Source organism: Dendropsophus ebraccatus, unplaced genomic scaffold (genome assembly GCF_027789765.1).
Source record: "Dendropsophus ebraccatus isolate aDenEbr1 unplaced genomic scaffold, aDenEbr1.pat pat_scaffold_1556_ctg1, whole genome shotgun sequence".
Classification (NCBI taxonomy): Eukaryota; Metazoa; Chordata; class Amphibia; order Anura; family Hylidae; genus Dendropsophus; species Dendropsophus ebraccatus.
Window position 1 is genome coordinate 4095 of NW_027208978.1, and position 18084 is coordinate 22178.

The 18084-nt window shown below is 51.2% G+C and overlaps 1 pseudogene; it reads right to left on the bottom strand.

The window, feature by feature from the left end:
* Window positions 1-1257: 1257 nt before the first annotated feature.
* LOC138775326 (phospholipase DDHD1-like) lies at window positions 1258-17765 on the bottom strand (annotated as a pseudogene).
* Window positions 17766-18084: the final 319 nt, after the last annotated feature.

The window sequence follows — 18084 nt, forward strand, 5'->3', positions numbered from 1 at the left end:
ACACACACACAGATAACAGCAACCACACAATTCTTACTTATTTAATTCATGTAATTGTTCGGACTATGGGCCCCAAAGGTCACTTGCCGGTTGTAATAGCCGCCCTTACAAACAATGCTTGCCATTTATAACAAAGAGGGGTGGGGAGGGGATGCAACAAAATACTCCAGGCTTATTAACCACTTAATGCAAAGTCAAGAACACGTACATGACTGTGGATTGTGCAGTTAAGGGGGGGGGGTCCATACCCCCTTTACCTGCACAATCGATATACACAACAACTCTTGCTATTAGATGCCAGGGGTTGCCACAAGCAATCTCTGTGCCGACTTTTAACCATTTAGCTGCGCTGTCAAAACTGAAAGCAGCATTTAAATGGCCTTACGGCATTTATATAGGAGGTCAGGTGGAGCCGGTCCGGTTGTCCGTTGAGCCTCTGATAGGCCTCCAGCAGCGTAGATCATACAGAGCTGATCAAACGATCATGCAGTCCCGATCTCTATAAGCATTAATGTTATTGCTCATGAAAGGGGTGAAACAGGGCATTTAAGCAGCGCCCCCCACCGCAGCGCACTGATTGGCTGAGCGGGATGTAAATACACCGGGAGCCCCCCGAAGCAAGCCGAAGCAGGGACCAGGTTAAGTATAGGCTCCGGCGGCTGGGGGTTTACGGGCGTTAATCCTGCTGCAAGTTTGTCTGCCATAGGGTGTCAGGGCAGGATCTGCAGTGGGTCTCTGCTGCAAATTTGCAGCGAGAAACCCGCTGCGGATGTTGTTAGGTGTTAACGCAGCCTTAAGCTTTTTTTTGTATTGGGTAATCAATGCAATGGTAATGGCCAGTAGAATATATATACCATGTCAGTTTTACTAGACGGTGAATGACCTAAGCCAGCCAAGATGGCATAAGCTAAACTGTGCAACGTCTGGCAATGCACCAAAGCTATATCCTGCCATACATACGGTGTTCCTGTCTGCATCGCGTCTGTCTAGTCCAGCATTAGGGCCGTCTACATTTAGCATAGGATTACGGTTTTGTGTTTCTCCTCCCTTTCGCTCAGGTAAGCAAAAACAGAACGTGCACAGACATCCTTATCATAACACAGCGGCAGTCACATGATCAGACGTTATGCACAGAGGAGTATGACGGTAACCCCGGTGCAGGCAGTAGGCGTATCTGATATCTTGGTTTCCTTCTTCTATTATGTTACCATCCATCCAGAGCAAGCTTGGAACGCCATTCCACAGGAAGGAACTCACATGCTCTGAGGTCTGGTTAGAGAAGTGCTTCTCCTCAATCTTTCTTGCAGTCTCTCGCATCCTGTAACCATAGGATATAGAACAATTGGTGGCATGACTCCTTGCTGCAGGGCCTGACAGTGACAGTGTAGCTGGGCATAGTGCCAATGAGAGAGACCAATGAGCTCCTCTATCCAGGCTTGGCAAGGTATTCAGATCCCGTATATACTATAATCATCAGAAAATAATGAGAATAAACTTACATGGCTGTGTTTTTGATAATTCTTCCTTGGTCCATTTTCTGTCCAATACCATGGACAACAAAAACTATATGGGTTGTGTCGACAGGCTTGTCCTCGTTACGTCGCCTCTTCGACGTAACCTCTATGGAGCCTGGTCCCACTGCTCGATGCTGCAGAGACAATAGTCACAAAGTTACAACAACGTAGAGGGACCTGTAATGGATTCACACAATCATGCTATGCTGCGACTGGGGTCATCTGGGAGTTGTAGTTCTGCAATCTCCCAAGAGCGACAGGCTGGGGAAGACTCCATCAGATCAGGCAGCAATTTGTTTTTAATGTACTATACATACTATACATACTGTAGACTGACTGACTTCACAACAAGTACACATGACCATAGGGGATCCAGCTGACTAGGCTCTGGTGATTTTTTTTTTTTTTTTAAATCAACTTGAGTCAGAAAACTATATAGAATTGTAAATTACTTATATTTAAAATTTTCGAGTCTTCTAGTACTAACAGCTGCTGTATGTCCTGCAGGAAGTGGTAGATTCTCTCCAGTCTGACACAGTGCTCTCTGCTGCCACCTCTGTCCATGTCAGGAACTGTCCAGAGCAGCAGCAAATCCCATAGAAAACCTCTCTTTCTCTGGGCAGTTCCTGACATGGACAGAGGCGGCAGCAGAGAGCACTGTGTCAGACTGGAGAGAACCCACCACTTCCTGCAGGACATACAGCAGCTAATAAGAACTGGAAGTTGGGTGATTTTTTAATAGAAGTAATTTACAAATTTGTTTACATTTTTGCATTTTTAATTTTTGCCCCTTAATTATATTATTTTCCTTCTCTAGTGCCATATAAGGACTTGTTTTTTGCCGGACTAAATCTCCATTCATTTACCATAAACAGGTTTCTTGCTTGCTCCATGGCGGCTATTGGGAGCACCCCCCCGGCTGCTGAACGCTCCAGTCCTGAGGGGCTCCATGGTAAAAATAAATGTCATGGGTGATTACGCAGTTACACGCTGGAGGGGTGCGGGTCACGTCACAGGGGAGAGCTTTTACCTTTTGAGAATCCCAACTTCTGGGTAACAGTCCTGGCCTATCTTAGAAGTAGTTGCATCGCTGTAGAGATAGACTTCATCCACACCATGCCAATCCACGTGGCTACGGCTCAACTTCAGGCAGTGGACAGCTAGAAAATTACAGTAACATAGTGTCAGACAGCAAACGTTGTACAGGACGTTGGGTAAGAGCTGGAACTTCAAAAAAAATACAGGGGGAAACCCCCGAAACACCTCTATAATGTTCTGCATTGCTCTGGAGCTCCCGCCATCAGTCATGTGATGCTGCAGCCAATCACCGGCCTCGGCCCTGTCTTCCTGTGTGTATGTCATGTGACCACTCATCACGGCCGCTTTAAGCTCTTACCCAATTTAATAAAAATCCCGAACAACTCCTTTAAGACAACTGAAGCGTATACCTAATGTGTGCACCCTGTATACCAATGGTCCTGTGGTAAAACTACAACTCCCAGCATGTAGAGCCAATAAGAGCTACCCATACATGTAATAAAACTCAACTGCTAAAAGCAAAACTACAAGTCCCAGCATGCCCTGACAGCCTCTGACTTGATGGGAGTTGTAGTTTTGCAACAGCTGGAGGGCCAGAGGTTAAGGCCTCTCTCTGCCCTACGTGTTTCTAGAGGACACAGCTGACAGGCTGCAGGGAACATGGCCAAAGTCTATAGGACAGCGGTTTACGAGAAGCTTGGGCTAAGTGGGAGACTACGATTGCTTTCAGGGTCTAGTGAGCACAAAGCGATTATTGTTCACTATATAACGGTGACAAAACCAGTGCCCGAAATAGAACAAGAACTCAATGTGATAGGCTGAGTGAACAGCGGGGTTATATGTACATCTGCAGGCCACAACTAAATCCTACACCTTATACCAGCACCTGGGCGGAGGGGGTCATAGGCTACAAGACGACAGGGATGGATCTATGAACCTCTAATACTTTGGGTAAAACTTAAAAAGGTATTCCCTTCTGCAACTCTTATCACCTATTCATAGAGGGGATAATGGATATAGGGGGGACCCTCACGCCCCCATGAATCCCGACAAAGGGAACGGGGCGCTCAGCATGTCACTGCTCCTTTACTTCTCTATGAGACCACAAAGCCTGCACATGGGCGCTCTATTCACTCAAGAGACAAGTGGACCTGCTCTCGTGATTGAGGGGTTCCCAGTGATCAGACCCCCATCCATAGGATACTTCCCACCTACCCTGTGGAGAGTTAAAGGCATTATCCTACCATTACACCTCAAGTAGTCACCTGGATGACCTTAAAGGAGAAGTCCAGACGTTTTGAAAAATCAGCAGCCTCTGCCTGTGCCCCCGGCGAGCAGTATTGTCGGGCTTCGGGATCTCTAGTGCTGACACATCACGGCCTGGCTGATGGACTAGCCACCTAGCCAGTCAGTGACTGGGGCGGATCACGGACAGGCTGAGCTGCCAGTCCATCAGCCAGGACAGGCCATTTCCCCCAGTTGTGATAACTTCCGGTGGGGGTCCCTAGGAAGGTCCTGCCGCTCGCCGTGGGCACGGGTTGAGGCAGGTTTCTACTTGTAATCAAATTCCCCCCCTCCAGCTGCCAGATTTTCACAACAGCTGGACCTCTCCTTTAAATCACTGGACTAAAATTTAAAAGTGGGGGTTAAATGGGCACTACCCCTTTAAAAAAAAAACTAAGAAAAAAAACAAACTTTGCCACGTCCGGTCTGGATCAGATTAATTGCTAAAACGAGAGGCAACCTACACACAGAGAGGAGGCGGCTGTCACCTCAGGATCAGCGCGAAGCAATGAGCGGTAATATCTACACTACTCTATGGAGAGTCTAAAGCCAGAGAGTCTCATCTAGACGGCGGAGCCGGGGTACCGTACCTTCGTAACGCTTTCTCTTAGCACATGGGGCGCCTGTGCTTTCGTTATATCCTCTCCAATTGAACAGGAAAGGGAGGGAGAAGGGAGCAAGGTGGTGGGTAACTAGCAAAGTGAAGACAGGGAACTTTTACTTTGGCTTCAAATGAAAAAAAAAAATTCTCAGAATGAGTTAGTGAGAGAGCGTCATGCATGTCACATATACATCACATGGAATAGGGCTTTCCATCCTCTCGCCATGTAAAGTCTGTAGGTCACGGTGGATAGACCAGGGGCCAATGTCCGCCCTTTGTTATTCTCTATGGCAGGAGCGCTGCCTATTGACTGCCTGCCGGATAGCTAACAATCCCAGTCATGTTCCCTATGGTATTGTGGCTGATGGAGTTTCTTGTGTGATTATTGATCACCCGCTACAATCGCGTCTGATCAATAACACCTAATGAAAATCCACCGCGAGGTCTCTGTCTGCTAAGATGGATGGACACAATTCCATTAGATGAAACAGATTATTCTAGCAATACACACACATCCGTCATCCATGTCAGGCCTGTCGTTCTGGAGTTCCGGGGCAATTTACAGGAAGCCCTAGTGCGGACTACAAGAGACATGGATGGGGTCACACAGAACAGGCTTGTTGTTTTTTTTGTCTTTTTAACGCTCAATCTGGTCATGGGCAATAGTAAACTGTCCGGACGGTCACAGCGGTCAGGGATACTGCAACCTTCATAACCAGGCACAGCGCCGTACATTTTGCAGTGGTTGTGCCCAGTACTGCATTTTATGCCAGCCCAGTCCCGTTCATATAAATAGGCAAAATACTGTGGACACCATCACATTTCTCAACTTTAGCGAGCTAGTCAGACCTTCTACCAGCTACCAACCCGATATTGGTGGCCCATTCTAAAGGCCCTATTACACACACAGATTATCTGGCAGATATTTGAAGCCAAAGCCAGGAATGGACTTGAAAAGAGGATAAATCTCTTTCCTTTATAGACTGCCCCTGGCTTTGGCTTCAGTGATCTGTCAGATATCTTTGTGTGTAATATGGCCCTAAGGGTCTCCTTTATAACTCCCCCCCCCCCCCCCCCCCCCCCCCCCCCCCCCGGTTGGGTCAGTGGCAACTAATCCTGTAAGTAAAATATCGAATTGATCCAATCCACATAATCAATAGCAAATAAAGGGTTAAGAGGTATAAACAGCAGACTTTGCTTGACAAGAGGATATACTGGCCCATAGGTTAACAGACGTTACGATGTGGATAAGGGTCCATTTACACAGAAAGATTATCTGCCAAAGATTTGAAGCCAAAGCCAGAAACAGACTATGAACAGAGATCAGGTCATAAGAATGCCTGTGATTTCTCCTGTTTCCAAATCCATTCCTGGCTTTGGCTTCAAATCTTTGGCAGATAATCTTTCTGTGTAAAAGGACCCTTAAGAGAGAGACATTTTAAGATCCCTGTCGATCATCTCGGAGTATTAAAGCCATTACAGTAACACAGTCAATGTACAAAGGCAAATAATCTTCTTATTCAGACAAGCTGTACTGGCCAGTGGAAACATGGCGGACACTGAGCCATGATACTGTACACCAGCCAGCTGACTGGGCCAACAAAGATGAGACCTTACAATGTGGGAGCGAGATCTCCAACCCATGGCTCCCAGAGAGAGGAAAAAAACAAACAAACCCAAAACGTAACTTCTAGCCTATGGTTGTCACGCCATGCTGGGAGTAATAGTTCTGCAACTTCTGGGTCACCACAGGTTGGAGATCACTGATTTAAAATAAAAGACATGGGTGTGATAAGTCTAAGATTACATGTAAGCGTTACTGTCCTCATAGAAGCTTTAACATACCGTGCAGACATCGGTCAGGACCACAAAGCTATAGCCAAGAGAGTCTACAGATCCAAAGAGAAGCACACAGCCCTGCGCTTCACCTGGCTATATCTAGGCATTGGTGGGGTCCTAACAAGGAAATTTTAACGGGAAACTTTTGACCGAACTGTATGGCATGTGAAAAGCTTTTATAAAGGACAGGAACGCTTTAAGGCAGGGAACCTTGGCTCTCCAGCTGGTGAAAAACTACAACTCCTATAAAGCCTGGGAAGCCAAAGCTAAAACTCTGGCTGTCCGGGCATGGTGAGAGTTGTCGTTTTGCAACAGCTGGAGAGCCAAGGTTCCTTACCTCAGCTTCAAGGTGTCCCTGTCATTATAACTTTAAAAATGTAAAACAACCGTATATGTGATATAAAGGAAGTTTGCAATTTAAGTACATTATTTTTATTTAGTTATGAAAAACATGGCACCTTCTGTGTTGTCTCTTAGTCTCTTTTTTTCAACCAGCCCTAGACTTAAAAGCTTCAGAAGACTGGACCTGGATACAAGTAAGTATAGCTGTTATATAGCAGCCTTCAGGAGACTGGACCTGGATACAGTAAGTATAGCTGTTATATATCAGCCTTCAGGAGATTGGACCTGGATACAGTAAGTATAGCTGTTATATAGTTCCCTTCAGGAGACTGGACCTGGATACAGTAAGTATAGCAGTTATATAGCTGCCTTCAGGAGACTGGACCTGGATACAGTAAGTATAGCTGTTATATAGCTGCCTTCAGGAGACTGGACCTGGATACAGTAAGTATAGCTGTTATATAGCAGCCTTCAGGAGACTGGACCTGGATACAGTAATTATAGCTGTTATATAGCAGCCTTCAGGAGACTGGACCTGGATACAGTAAGTATAGCTGGTATATAGCAGCTTTCAGGAGACTGGACCTGGATACAATAAGTATAGCTGTTATATAGCTGCCTTCAGGAGACTGGTAAGTATAGCCGTTATATAGCAGCCTTCAGGAGACTGGACCTGAATACAGTAAGTATAGCTGTTATATAGCCGCCTTCAGGAGACTGGACCTGGATACAGTAAGTATAGCTGTTATATAGCTGCCTCCAGAAGACTGGACCTGGATACAGTAAGTATAGCTGTTATATAGCAGCCTTCAGGAGACTGGACCTGGATACAGTAAGTATAGCTGTTATATAGCTGCCTTCAGGAGACTGGACCTGGATACAGTAAGTATAGCTGTTATATAGCAGCCTTTAGGAGACTGGACCTGGATACAGAAAGTATTGCTGTTATATAGCTGCCTTCAGGAGACTGGACCTGGATACAGGAAGTATAGCTGTTATATAGTTCCCTTCAGGAGACTGGACCTGGATACAGTAAGTATAGCAGTTATATAGCTGCCTTAAGGAGACTGGACCTGGATACAGTAAGTATAGCTGTTATATATCAGCCTTCAGGAGACTGGACCTGGATACAGTAAGTATAGCTGTTATATATCAGCCTTCAGGAGACTGGACCTGGATACAGTAAGTATAGCTGTTATATATCAGCCTTCAGGAGACTGCACCTGGATACAGGAAGTATAGCTGTTATATAGCAGTCAGGAGACTGGGCTTGGATTTCTGGTAGGTTCAGCTTTGTTTTACAGCAACAACAAAAAATGATAACGATTGTATATTATTGCAAACTTGCTTTATACCACATCTACTGTTCATTTACATTTTTAACGTAATAACGACAGGTACACTTTAAGCGTAATTAATTAGAAAGCAAAAAGAACTAGGCTGAAAAACCTAAGAAATGAGCATTATATTATTAATTGTTGATAACTTCTGTAAAGAGAACCCGACCAATGAATTTACTGGAAGATGCTCCGGTCAGGGTTCAGGGCTGCGGTCTCAGCATTGCCATATACTGAGATTTGGAGGGGGAAGAGAGTATAGGCCATCTACTGAGATGGGGGGTGTAGGTTATATAATGGGGAAGGGGGTGTATAGGCCATATACTGACATAGGGGGGGTATAGGTCACATACTGAGATGGGGTAAAGTTACAATAGGTTCCTAGAGTCCAGGTCTGTAATATATAATCAGCCGAGTTGTTTTTGATATTAAGTGAGGAGATAGCTTGGCCCCTCACCATCCTTGTGGTCCACAGGCTTCGCCACTTCCAGGTCGAGGTTGTCGTGGATCTGGTAGCCCCTGAAGCAGGAGAGATGTTCCTGTTCTATAAGGTTGCTCTCGTCTTCATCGAGAGGTTGCCAGGTGCCATCGATGAACCACTGTCCTCGCATTACAGGGATCTTATCACTCTCTGTAAGAGAAGAAAAAAAAGAAGAGGAAAAATAATCTAGACAAGCAATGGGTCTGGGCTATTTAACCCTTACATTGATATATAACTAAAGGGGGGGGGGGGTCCTCCTTAATCAGGAAACAGGGTTAGGGACTGCAGACCCCTGTGCTGTCACCAAGGGTTTTCTTATCATTATCCTTCCATTACCCTAAGCCAGGGACTCCCAACCTGTGGCAAAACTACAAGTCCCAGCATGCCCTACCATTCTGGGAGATACAGTTTTGCAATAACTAAAGAGCCACAGGTTTGGAAACCATGGTGTAAGCGATAAAGCTGTTGGGGCACGATGAGAGTAGTAGTTGTTCGACAAATGGAGAACCACAGCTGCTGTGAGAGATCGATAGATCCGTCACAGCGTGTTAGGATATGATGGCTGTTGTAGTTTTCCAACAGATTGGGGGGGAACGAATGACCAAGCCTTGACTTCAGCCACTGATCACATTACCGTAACCAAAGTAATGTGCAAATGAGATGAATGTGAACTCATTTGACTGTCAAATCCCATAAATCACATGGTGACGTAACCTCAGCTCTTGTCCTCTCTAATGGAGATTTATAATTAGGAGAATGGCTGCGGTGACACAACGCAGAAGGCGCCCATGAACACAAGAGGTCATCTTGTGTTTCTTCCATTGTCTACTAATTGTACTGTAGCCCATCCCAGACTCATACAGGTCTACAATTTTGTCCCTGGTGTCCTTAGACAGCTCTTTGGTCTTGGCCATGGTGGAGAGGTTGGAGTGTGATTGAGTGTGTGGACAGGTGTTTATTATACAGGTAATGAGATGAAACAGGTGCACCTGACACGGTGGACAATGGACGATTTGTATCCTAAATAATGCAGGGTAAGGGGAAAGATGAGTGATCTGTATATATTACATGATGTAGTTCAAGGGGGGGGTGATCTGTAGACTACACAACATAGTGTGAGGGTCTTATTAGTTGAATCGATTTTTAACGATAAGCGACATTGTCTATCGTTAACCTGAAATCGTTCACCATAGAACGATAGTCTTTAGCTACGATCGTCACTAGGCTCGTTTACTTCATCTCATCCCAGAAAATGAAGGAACAATGTGGGATTACACTGAACAACTAGTGAACAAATGTGGGATTACACTGAATGATTAACGATGATGTTGGTGTCAGCACCAAACGAACGATGGACGATTTCTCGTTTGTCGTTTCCTGCATTTACACAAAACTATTGTCATTTAAATGTGAACGATATAACGATAAATCCCATGTAATAAGGCCCTAAGGGACTGATGGGTGATCTGTATATATTACATGATGTAGTGTAAGGGGAAGGGGTATTCCGTATACTACATGACATAGTGTAAGGGACTGATAGGTGATCTGTATATATGGCATTACGCAGTGTAAGGGGGGAGGGGTAATCTGTATACTACATGACATAGTGTAAGGGACTGATAGGTGATTTGTATATACTGTATCATGTAGTGTAAGGGGGAGCGGTAATCCGTATACTACATGACATAGTGTAAGGGACTGATGGGTGATCTGTATATATGGTATTACGCAGTGTAAGGGGGGAGGGGTGATCTGTATACTACATGACATAGTGTAAGGGACTGATGTGTGATCTGTATATATTACATCATGTAGTGTAAGGGGTGATCCGTATACTACATGACATAGTGTAAGGGACTGATGTGTGATCTGTATATATTACATCACGTAGTGTAAGGGGTGATCCGTATACTACATGACATAGTGTAAGGGACTGATGTGTGATCTGTATATATTACATCATGTAGTGTAAGGGGTGATCCGTATACTACATGACATAGTGTAAGGGACTGATGGGCGATATGTATATATTACATCACGTAGTGTAAGGGGTGATCTGTATACTACATGACATAGTGTAAGGGACTGATGTGTGATCTGTCTATATTACATCATGTAGTGTAAGGGGGGAGGGGTGATCTGTATACTACATGACATAGTGTAAGGGACTGATGGGTGATCTGTATATATTACATCACGTAGTGTAAGGGGTGATCCGTATACTACAATAGTTTTATGACTGTTGGGTGACCTGTATCCTAGAACACTGGACTGATGGGCGATCTTTCGGGCTTAGGCCACGGTGGACGATTAGTACAGGAGACTATGGGGAGAACATTTGTTGCACCATTAAATATAATCCCTGGGTAAGAGGATACGGGCCGCAGGCACTTTCCATGTTAACGTTGGACATATGGTCAAAAAGTGAATTGTAGGCGGCCTGTGTAAGACCAGGAGCCCTATATATACATGTACATAAAGGATGGTTATAGGATCTGAGGCTAAAGGGATAAAGCTTAGGGATAAAGCAGCTCAGGGAACGGACAGAGCAGGGGAAGGGCTAAAGCTGCTGATCTGTGTGCTGTCTGCCATCCTCAGGCCGCGCCGCCTGACCGCAAAGAATCACCGCTCACAATGTAGGAAGCTAGAGGCATAGCCCAGGCACCGATGGTAGATGTGTCAGGCACAAAGCGACGTCAGAGACCAGGTGCATCAGGCACAAAGTGACGTAAGAGACCAGGTGCATCAGGCACAAAGCGACGTCAGAGACCAGGGGCGTAAGGCACAAAGTGACGTAAGAGACCAGGGGCGTAAGGCACAAAGTGACGTCAGAGACCAGGGGCGTCAGGCACAAAGTGACGTCAGAGACCAGGGGCGTAAGGCACAAAGTGACGTCAGAGACCAGGGGCGTAAGGCACAAAGTGACGTCAGAGACCAGGGGCGTCAGGCACAAAGTGACGTCAGAGACCAGGGGCATCAGGCACAAAGTGACGCCAGAGACCAGGGGTGTCAGGCACAAAGTGACGCCAGAGACCAGGGGCGTAAGGCACAAAGTGACGTCAGAGACCAGGGGCATCAGGCACAAAGTGACGCCAGAGACCAGGGGCATTAGGCACATAGTGACGCCAGAGACCAGGGGCGTCAGGGACAAAGTGACGCCAGAGACCAGGGGCCTCAGGCACAAAGTGACGCCAGAGACCAGGGGCGTCAGGCACAAAGTGACGTCAGAGACCAGGGGCATCAGGCAGGCAGTGACGCCAGAGACCAGGGGCATCAGGCACAAAGTGACGTCAGAGACCAGGGGTGTCAGGCACAAAGTGACGTCAGAGACCAGGGGTGGCAGGCAGGGACGTCAGAGACCAGGGGCGTCAGGCACAAAGTGACGTCAGAGACCAGAGGTGTAAGGCACAAAGTGACGTCAGAGACCAGGGGCATCAGGCACAAAGTGACGCCAGAGACCAGGGGCGTCAGGCACAAAGTGACGCCAGAGACCAGGGGCATTAGGCACATAGTGACGCCAGAGACCAGGGGCGTCAGGGACAAAGTGACGCCAGAGACCAGGGGCATCAGGCACATAGTGACGCCAGAGACCAGGGGCATTAGGCACATAGTGACGCCAGAGACCAGGGGCGTCAGGGACAAAGTGACGCCAGAGACCAGGGGCATCAGGCACATAGTGACGCCAGAGACCAGGGGCATTAGGCACATAGTGACGCCAGAGACCAGGGGCGTCAGGGACAAAGTGACGCCAGAGACCAGGGGCGTCAGGGACAAAGTGACGCCAGAGACCAGGGGTGTCAGGCACAAAGTGACGCCAGAGACCAGGGGCGTCAGGCACATAGTGACGCCAGAGACCAGGGGCATTAGGCACATAGTGACGCCAGAGACCAGGGGCGTCAGGGACAAAGTGACGCCAGAGACCAGGGGCATCAGGCACAAAGTGACGCCAGAGACCAGGGGCATCAGGCACAAAGTGACGCCAGAGACCAGGGGCATCAGGCACAAAGTGACGCCAGAGACCAGGGGCATCAGGCACAAAGTGACGCCAGAGACCAGGGGCATCAGGCACAAAGTGACGCCAGAGACCAGGGGCATCAGGCACAAAGTGACGCCAGAGACCAGGGGCATCAGGCACAAAGTGACGCCAGAGACCAGGGGCATCAGGCACAAAGTGACGCCAGAGACCAGGGGCATCAGGCACAAAGTGACGCCAGAGACCAGGGGCATCAGGCACAAAGTGACGCCAGAGACCAGGGGCATCAGGCACAAAGTGACGCCAGAGACCAGGGGCATCAGGCAGGCGGTGACGTCATAGACCAGGGGCGGCAGACACAAATTGATGCCAGAAATCAGTGCCGGCAGGAACGCAGTGATGTCAAAGACCAGGGGCAATAAGCACACATGCAGTGCCGTCGCATGCAAGACTTAAAGGGGTTTATTTAGTTGAACTACCCCTTTAAGAGTATGTATATTACACAGATATCTGATATCAGATATCTGAAGCGGACATTCGTATTTCTGCAGTGGATATTGTGGCGGCTCCATTGTCACCAGAGTCCCGGCTTATTCTGCAGAGAACACGATGCCCATCAAGGGAACCCATAGGGCTGCATTTTATTTTCTACCCCCCCCCCAAAATCCTTATGTGTAAGTGTAATGCGCCCCCTTACCGGCCGCCAGGCCCAGGCCACAGGTAGTTACACCTTGGTGCAAAACTGGAGCAGCGGAGTCATCATAACCACAGACATCGCCTCCTATAATGTATAATGAATGCGTGTGCATGCGGCTGTGCATGGCAGGTGTTATTGGCATAGGACAGCTACGGGAAGCTTGCCACCTACGCCCCAACATTTTACTAGAAGGTTTTATTTAGTAAGCCCCTAATGTACAACTGGTCAGGGTACAAGTACTAGCAAAGAATGTCTGCAGGGGGCACCTAAAGGGCCTATGATAGTTATCCCTGGCCACAGCAGCTGATCATTTTGAGGTCACCCCCCCCTTCAAATTGGGAAATTCTTATAAACAGTTATATTCTGACCAAAGTCCTTGAAGGGCAAAGATTACACCAGACTGATAAGAGACACCAACACAGGAGACGCTGGGGCGAAGTAACTGAGCCGGAGAGGGGTGGGGTACGGTCATGAGCCTGGCATATGACTGACCAGTTGTGTAATGCTCTAACAGATGCCAGGGCTGCCCACCAGGCAGCGGGTCACGTAAGCACAAGCTCATGAAAAGCTGCCAACATGCAAGAGTCTGACGGCGTCTGTCCTCAGCAGGTTGTAGAAGCGGAATACAGACTAATACACACAGGATATAGACTTATGGTGGGAGGGGGATACAGACTGAACTGATGCCGGGGGAGGGAGGGGGGATACAGACTGAACTGATGCCGGGGGAGGGGGGATACAGACTGAACTGATGCCGGGGGAGGGAGGGGGGATACAGACTGAACTGATGCCGGGGGAGGGAGGGGGGATACAGACTGAACTGACGGGGGGAGAGGGGAGGGAGGGGGGATACAGACTGAACTGATGCGGGGAGAGGGGAGGGAGGGGGGATACAGACTGAACTGATGCGGGGGAGGGAGGGGGGATACAGACTGAACTGATGCCGGGGGAGGGGGGATACAGACTGAACTGATGCCGGGGGAGGGGGGATACAGACTGAACTGATGCCGGGGGAGGGGGGATACAGACTGAACTGATGCCGGGGGAGGGAGGGGGGATACAGACTGAACCGACGGGGGGAGGGGAGATACAGACTGAACCGACAGGGGGAGGGGGGATACAGACTGAACCGACAGGGGGAGGGGGGATACAGACTGAACCGACAGGGGGAGGTGGGATACAGACTGAACCGACAGGGGGAGGTGGGATACAGACTGAACCGACGGGGGGAGGTGGGATACAGACTGAACCGACGGGGGGAGGTGGGATACAGACTGAACCGACGGGGGGAGGGGGGATACAGACTGAAGTGACGGGGGGAGGGGGGATACAGACTGAACCGACGGGGGGAGGGGGGATACAGACTGAACCGACGGGGGGAGGGGGGATACAGACTGAACCGACGGGGGGAGAGGGGGGATACAGACTGAAGTGACGGGGGGAGGGGGGATACAGACTGAACCGACGGGGGGAGGGGGGATACAGACTGAACCGACGGGGGGAGGGGGGATACAGACTGAAGTGACGGGGGGAGGGGGATACAGACTGAACCGACGGGGGGAGGGGGGATACAGACTGAACCGACGGGGGGAGGGGGGATACAGACTGAACCGACGGGGGGAGAGGGGGGATACAGACTGAAGTGACGGGGGGAGGGGGGGATACAGACTGAACCGACGGGGGGAGGGGGGATACAGACTGAACCGACGGGGGGAGGGGGGATACAGACTGAAGTGACGGGGGGAGGGGGGATACAGACTGAACCGACGGGGGGAGGGGGGATACAGACTGAACCGACGGGGGGAGGGGGGATACAGACTGAACCGACGGGGGGAGAGGGGGGATACAGACTGAAGTGACGGGGGGAGGGGGGATACAGACTGAACCGACGGGGGGAGGGGGGATACAGACTGAACCGACGGGGGGAGGGGGGATACAGACTGAAACCGACGGGGGGAGGGGGGATACAGACTGAACCGACGGGGGGAGGGGGGATACAGACTGAACCGACGGGGGGAGGGGGGATACAGACTGAAGTGACGGGGGGAGGGGGGATACAGACTGAACCGACGGGGGGAGGGGGGATACAGACTGAACCGACGGGGGGAGGGGGGATACAGACTGAACCGACGGGGGGAGAGGGGGGATACAGACTGAAGTGACGGGGGGAGGGGGGATACAGACTGAACCGACGGGGGGAGGGGGGATACAGACTGAACCGACGGGGGGAGGGGGGATACAGACTGAAGTGACGGGGGGAGGGGGGATACAGACTGAACCGACGGGGGGAGGGGGGGATACAGACTGAACCAACACTGCAGTGATGACACTTGGGTGTGGCAATGTGTGTACTCGTGGTAGGCAAAACCTGTAGGGGGCAGAGCACTGTGTACTCGGGGGGGGGGGGGGGGGGGGGGGGTAAGTAATGTGGCACTATGTGGGTACTCGGACCCAGGCAGCAGACACTGTAGGGGGTGGCACTGGGTACTTAGGGGCTGGCAGCATACAATGAAGGGGACAGGGTACCAAGTGTACTCAGAGGTGGGCGGCAGAGACTGTGTAGCACTGTGGGTATTCGGGTAGTCAGAAATTGTAGGGGCCCCTGTGGCTATCAGGCAGGGCAGCAGAGACTGTAGAGGTGTGCCACTATGGGTAGTCAGGGCAGGCAGCAGAGGCTGTAGAGGTGTGCCACTATGGGTAGTCAGGGCAGGCAGCAGAGACTGTAGAGATGTGCCACTATGGGTAGTCAGGGCAGGCAGCAGAGACTGTAGAGATGTGCCACTATGGGTAGTCAGGGCAGGCAGCAGAGGCTGTAGAGGTGTGCCACTATGGGTAGTCAGGGCAGGCAGCAGAGACTGTAGAGATGTGCCACTATGGGTAGTCAGGGCAGGCAGCAGAGACTGTAGAGGTGTGCCACTATGGGTAGTCAGGGCAGGCAGCAGAGGCTGTAGAGGTGTGCCACTATGGGTAGTCAGGGCAGGCAGCAGAGACTGTAGAGATGTGCCACTATGGGTAGTCAGGGCAGGCAGCAGAGACTGTAGAGGTGTGCCACTATGGGTAGTCAGGGCAGGCAGCAGAGGCTGTAGAGGTGTGCCACAATGGGTAGTCAGGGCAGGCAGCAGAGGCTGTAGAGATGTGCCACTATGGGTAGTCAGGGCAGGCAGCAGAGGCTGTAGGATCTTTGGGGTGGGCACTAGGCAGTGTGGGTACTCGGGAGTGGGCAGCAGACACTGTAGGAGTGTGGAGCTGTTTACACTGGGACGAAAAGACAACACTGCAGGGGTGTGGCAATGTGGCTACTCGGGGGCGAACACCGTAGGGGTACGGCACTTTACGTACTCAGGGGTGGGCAGCAAAGAAGGGGTACGGCACTATACGTACTCAGGGGTGGGCAGCAGACGTTGTAGGGGTACGGCACTGGTTACTTAGGGGTGGGCACCAGACACTGTGGGGGACAGGGCACTATGGGTAGTTGGAGGCAGGCAGCAGACACTGTAGGTGTGTGGCACTGTGTACTCAGGGGTGGGCAGCAGGCACTGGCAGGGGGGTGTCTCTGTGGGTACTGAGGGTGGGCAACAGACACTGTGGGGGCGTGGCACTGTGAGTAGTCGGGGCGGAGACACTGTAGGGGCGTGGCACTGAGTCCTCAGGGCGGCGACACCGTGGGGGCGTGGCACTGTGAGTCCTCAGGGCGGCGACACCGTGGGGGCGTGGCACTGTGAGTCCTCAGGGCGGAGACACTGTGGGGGCGTGGCACTATCAGTACTCAGGGCGGAGACACTGTGGGGGCGTGGCACTATCAGTACTCAGGGCGGAGACACTGTGGGGGCGTGGCACTATCAGTCCTCAGGGGCCGGCATCAGACACTCACGGTTCCAGTAGACCGGGTAGCACTCCCCCTCGGTGACGTCCACCTCGTACAGGCCGCTCCGCACACACACCGGCTCGATCTTGGCCACGTCCCCGATGTTGATGAGGTCCAGGCCGCCGCCGGTCTCCCCGTCCCCGGCCGGTTCCCCCTCGGTGCTGAGCTCCAGCAGGCGGCGGTAGGCCAGCTCGATGCGCAGGGAGTCGTAGCCAATGAACGGCTTCCAGCTCTTCTTCTCCTCCTTGTAGAACCAGCGCACCTCCTCCGCTCCCAGCTCGGTGACGATCTCATAGCGGGGCCGGGAGCTGCTGGAGCGGGTCCGCCGCCGGCCCGGGAGCTGCACGCTCTCCTCCTCTCCCTCAGACGGGGACCCGGCCAGCCCCGGCACCGGGGGGAAGTCATGGCCGCTCAGGTGCAGCTCCAGGCGCCGGCAGCGGGGGGAGGCGAGAGCCCGGTCATCGTGCCCCTCCTCTCCCCCGGCCTCCCCGTCCTCCTCTTCTTCCTCCTCCTCCTCCCAGTCACATTCGCCATTCTTCTCCGGTGACCGGAGCCCGGAGTGACTCATTCCGGCGATGTCCCGCTTCTCTCACTGCTCATGAATCCTCTCGGCCCCGGCATGGAGGCCGCACTGACCGTTGGCTCCGTTATCCGGCCGCGCCCCCGTGAGCGAGGTCTCCAGTGCCGCTCACACACCGGCTGCCGGGCGCGCCCCCGACACCTGCACGAGCCCCTCGGACGTGCGCTCCCGGCCGCGTCACGTGACACACAGGCGGGGTCATGTGACTCGGAAGATGCTGAGGCTGCGACTGTCAGTGCGGGGAGAGGATAGAGACATTCCTCCAGCCTGTGGACTCCCGCGCGACTACAACTCCCAGCATGCCCGGACGGCTGAATCGTGGCATGCTGGGAGTTGTAGTCGTTTCGCAGCAGCTGCAGAGGCCCAGAGTCCTCCTGCTCACACAAGCTCAGCAGCCTAATGGAGAGCGCCACCTAGTGACCATCACATCTCACTACTACAGCGGAGAGAGGATTCAATGGGAGTGCTCCTCCTAGAGCAGCGCCCCCGCGTGGTGAAGCCGGCTGGCACAGGTCTAGGTGTTGTGACAG